Source organism: Octopus bimaculoides, chromosome 4 (assembly GCF_001194135.2).
Source record: "Octopus bimaculoides isolate UCB-OBI-ISO-001 chromosome 4, ASM119413v2, whole genome shotgun sequence".
NCBI classification, from domain to species: Eukaryota; Metazoa; Mollusca; class Cephalopoda; order Octopoda; family Octopodidae; genus Octopus; species Octopus bimaculoides.
Genome location: NC_068984.1, coordinates 95,560,330 through 95,565,695, shown reverse-complemented (window position 1 = coordinate 95,565,695; position 5,366 = coordinate 95,560,330).

Here is a 5,366-nt window from a genome sequence, read left to right as displayed (position 1 = left end):
ATGAAGCTTCTTAAATCATAAATCTCAGGTTTTTCAATATAACCAAATATTTAAAAACGCATCAACATCTGATTAATTGCCAAGTAAAAGGTTGAAAATATGTTACACGTTCCTTTAATCAGTAGAATGAGCAAAAACACGTGATTTCTGATTGTAGCTAATTATGTCAAGTAGTGCAATTTTCTTTCCTGAATAAGAAATAATTTTAATTATTTATTCAAATGAAGTAGAAAATAGATTAAGACGTCCTGGGAAACCAGTTTGTTCTGTTTCCTGAAACTTTAGAGATTACAGAACACAGTATTCTAATTAAGCTCTAAAACAAAACGTTACAAACAACAATAAACAAAATGATTCAACATTCCAAAATTTGAATCGCAAATCATAATTAACTCAGATGCTAACAGGATTTTTTACATGGCAAAGTTTGTATGATTCGTGGGAAAACATTTTGTAAGGATTGCATTTTTCTCATTTACTTACATACCAAACTCAGTTGTTGTTGCTGTTGTTGTCGTCGTTGCTGATGTTTTTTGTTGTTGTTGTCGTTGTTGTCTTTGTTGTCGTCGTCGTCCATGTTATCGTTATTATTTTTGTTGTTGTTGCTGCTCTTTTTGTTGTTGTTGTTGTTGTTGTTGTTGTTCTTCTTCTTCTTCTTCTTCTTCTTCTTCTTCTTCTTCTTCTTCTTCTTCTTCTTCTTCTTCTTCTTCTTCTTCTTCTTCTTCTTCTTCTTCTTCTTCTTCTTCTTCTTCTTCTTCACAGGATATCGGAAAGATATGACTGATAGAAACAATAGAGAACAAAATGTTTATGCTTTACACTACCAACAGTTGCATATCTTATTATTTCGGGTTCAAATTTCTCCGTAACCTGCTTCACCAGACTCATAATATGTAGACTTTTTTTTAAAGTTCTGATGTCAATGTAATTTATTCGTTTAGAGCAAGACCCCCTGTCCTTGGAAAAAAATATTGTCAATGTTTGTGCTTGAAAGTTTTATGAAGATGTAACTATTTATGCAACAGGTAAATGGGAGGAAGAAAAATATTAGTTGAAATGGCCCTTTATTTTCATCCTCACGATGAATTGTTGTTGTACAATGATTATCTGCAATTTTGTTATCCGTTCTGTAGGTAGTTAACTTTATCTGTGAGTAACTGCTAGAAGACGGGTGGAAAAAGCGAGAGAGACGTAGTAAGAGAGTCTACATCTCTGGGTTGACAAGCAGAGAGGGTGAAAGTTGTATGGTCCCGAGTGACAAGCCACAAGTGAACGAAGAAAAACAGTGATATGCCTTTGGGGGCTGGTGCCCAGCGAGAAAAGTAAAACCGATTTGGGCTTCTGTATTTATATACTTTTCTGACTAAATTAGGTCAGACTAAGCAAAGGATTTTCCGTCTCCTATCTGCCTTGACCTAAGTATGACTTGAAATAATTACTTAAACAATAAACCTGATCTAAACATGACAGTTGACTCATAAATTTCTTAGTGAAAAATTCAAGAACAATAGAAAGGAATTGGTAGAAGCTAGGTTTCGAACCTTGGCTAAAAATCTAGGAAGCTATTCGATACAAAGATATATATCTGTGCGTATACGATGTGGATGTATCAATAGAGAAGAGGAAGACTGAAAAGGCACTCGCTAAATGACAATAATATTTCAATATTCACATCATCGAATACTTGCGCTCTGGAAACAATTTCAGCACAATTGGATGATAAGTGGGTTCCTTATCTCAAGGCTTTCATTTTTTAATGAATAAAAGTTGAGTTTTCTTTTTATTCTGGCGAAAAATGCCTCCAAATATCTACATATGCGTTTTGTATATTTTCTCCTCTAAAGTATTTTTATATATCTACTCTCTATGAAATAAATTTTCTCTACTTTTTGAATTCAGTTATGTCTCAGTAAGTTGTAGATTTTGTGACGTTTTCTTTTTTTCAACTAACCACCAAAATGGTGATCTTTTTCTTTCTTATAAATGTTGTTTTAGTCTTACTTATTCTAAGTAATTTCTACATAGCGATCTTCCTGATTTATTCTTTGTCTTCAATACTCGAAGGTTTTACTTGTTTAAGCTTCTGTCTCTATACTTGATTTTGTTGTTTCACTAATAACCTTGTCTTTGCTTGTTTTGTTTTTGTTTTGTTTTTTGCATTCATATCTCGGCTTTTCTAGTCACTTTGCTCGACAAATGTTTGTAATTTCTCATTGCAGTTCTGTTAATAATGCTTTGCGTCTTTTGATCTCATTTGACTCTCTGAATGAACACAACTATTATTTTCAGTCTCAAATAATTATATTATGTCTGTTATGTTTGCATTTTGGTTGAAGTTTCGATGGGAATGTTCCCCCAATATTCTTTGAATTGACATGTAACGTATGTATTCACCATGAATGAAAACAATAGAAGCGGTCTCATAACATCAAATAGGTGTTTTACTGAAGTGTCGTTTTCTGCAGATGGTATTGCATATTGTTTTAGCAACAACGTGCCGCAATGAAGTAGAACCTTTATGTATGTGCGTATATACGTGTATATGTAGGCCAAGAGGGAGAGGTTACTACCAGGGGTGCTTTTCCATGGCCTCCGAAATATATGATGGAGGAAGAACATTATCCTCAGTGAGAACCTCTTTGCAATATAGAATGAACTCGAATGTCCGAGGCGACGAATTAAGTCTACCAACCTTTCTTTGGAAAAGCTTGAAAAAGAAAAACAAATTCCAGGATCCAAAAATACCAAACAAAAATTCAGGTGTTTTGATTACGTAAGAGAGTATATGAGTTAATTGTTTTTGGCACTGTTCCAGAATGTTTATGATAGCAACCACTGCTCGCTCACAGGTTGTCAGTATTTATTACAAGCATGTATAAGTGTCTTTGTGTAACAAGGAACAACATTTTATTTCAAGTTCCAGTAAAACATTCAGCAGAGCATTTGCTCGACACAGATCAGTTTCTTTTGTTTACGTCATGACCATGGTTTTACTATTCTTTGTTGTATTTTCCATTTGTTATTCTTATTTTCCTTCATTCATTACGATAGAATATTTTCCTTTCACTTCTTTTTTCTTCAATAACCCCAGTTGTTGATATCAGAGAACGAGTAGGTGAACGGAACATGTCATCAAACCTAGAGGCTGTACCTATCAACATTCCTGACTCATGTTCATTATCCAGATAATTTACACTCGAATAGCAGTCTTCCGAATGGTAAACAGATAGTCTCATAGTCTCTTCTTTCTGTCTCTCTCTCTTCTTTCTGTCTCTCTCTCTTCTTTCTGTCTCTCTCTCTTCTTTCTGTCTCTCTCTCTCTCTTCTTTCTGTCTCTCTCTCTTCTTTCTGTCTCTCTCTCTCTTCTTTCTGTCTCTCTCTCTCTCTTCTGTCTCTCTCTCTCTCTCTTCTGTCTCTCTCTCTCTCTCTCTTCTGTCTCTCTCTCTCTTCTTTATATCTCTCTCTTTCTCTCTGTCTCTCTCTCTTCTGTCTCTCTCTCTCTCTCTCTTCTGTCTCTCTCTCTCTTCTTTATATCTCCCTCTTTCTCTCTGTCTCTCTCTCTTCTTTTCTTTTCTCTTCTCTTTCACTCCCTTCCCAGTTCCCTATGCATATTTACCCATGGTTTCAGCCATTAACAGGCGTCTTCCATTCGCTATTTAACCTAGTTTGTTGTTAATTTGGACGCTCCATGGGATATAACACCTTCCATCAACACTTGTGGAAGTACGTGGACGCCTGTTTTCCACTGGTAATGTCATAACATTAAAATATATTCAGAGTTGTCTTCTCTACTTGATGAAATATTTAAAATAGTAACCATTCTTTACTTTTATAGTAAGGGCTAGATAGAATCGTTTCGTCAGAATCTATATTACTAATTTACTTATTTTTATCGTTAGTGAAAGGAATAAAAATATCTTTACGCTTTTATCTGATTAAATTTTCTTTCTTTTGATAAAAGAGTCCTTAACATAGAGTAACCTTAACATAGAGCTCGATCTTGTTGGATTTCTTCAGTACGAAGTAGTTACATTATATTACATTACATTGAATTAACTTTACAGAAGAAGGAAGTACAGTGCAATCAACAGTAACTAAAGTAACACAGCTTTTCCTGCAAGTATTCTAAGATAGTTTAAATCTTACCTTCATTCAACAGAACTATGACAAAATACGTTCCATTTATATATGTATCATCTTTTATTTCAGATATCAATTTATCGAAGATTACGCTGCCTTATTATTCCTTCCGGATCTTTTTTAAAACGGGGGCCACATTTTTCATTAACGAAACACTTTGAAACTTGGAACACTGGTAGAATGTGTCATATAAAACATCTTTTTCTCTTAGCCTTCTTAAAAAAAAAAAGAAATCCATAAGTTATTCCATGTTAAAGTTGTCGTATTTCTGTAATTTCAACCAATCACTGACGTCCATTCAGCCGATATACATTAAGTGCCGACTACATAAACAAACGATTCTGAAACAATTAACCCTAACCCTAACCCTAACCCTACGGTTAGGGTTAGGGTTAGGGTTAAAGCAAATTTAAAATGAAAAAAGCAAATAAAACGAAGGTATGGAGATTAAATACGCTTTACATCGCTTAATCAGCCAAAGGAGTAAATATAAACAACTGAATACTTGTCAGTGATTGGTTGAAATTATCGAAATAAGACAATTTTTTACATGAAATAAATTTGAATACAAAAATATTTTTCTGTTCTATAACACAAAATAGATAAGTATACGAAGTTTGAAAGTCTTTCCGTACCAAAAACACTACGTAAAACATTAATGAAAAATGTGACCCCCGTTTCAAAATAGATCCTTCCTTCCAATTTAATGATGGAAGGGTGTAATTTGAGGAATATTTGGCTGCTATTTCTAGTAAGTTGAGCGATTTTTGTTGCCATGAGTACACATTTATATGCAAAGTGTTTAGGCAACACAGTTGACACTATTATTTTATTCTATCGACCTAAAAGATATACATTCAAACAAATATATCTTTTATAGCAATGTAAGTAGACGTGTGCCGTTGGCAATTTCTCCTCCACCTTTAGATTTTCCTCTTTCTCCTTCCGACGAAGCGCTATGCTTGAAACGTTAAACTCTCTCCTTTCACCGAGCGTCAAGCTAATATATTTCTTGAGCACGCCCTCACGTTCGTTTTTTTTTTTCGTGTTATATATTCGCTTTAATTGTTTGTTTATTTGAATTGACTGTATGTATATATATATATATATATATATATATATATATATATATATATATACATAGATATAGATATACGTGTGTGTGTGTGTACATATATATGTATATACCCACATACTCACACATTCACACACATACAGACACACATA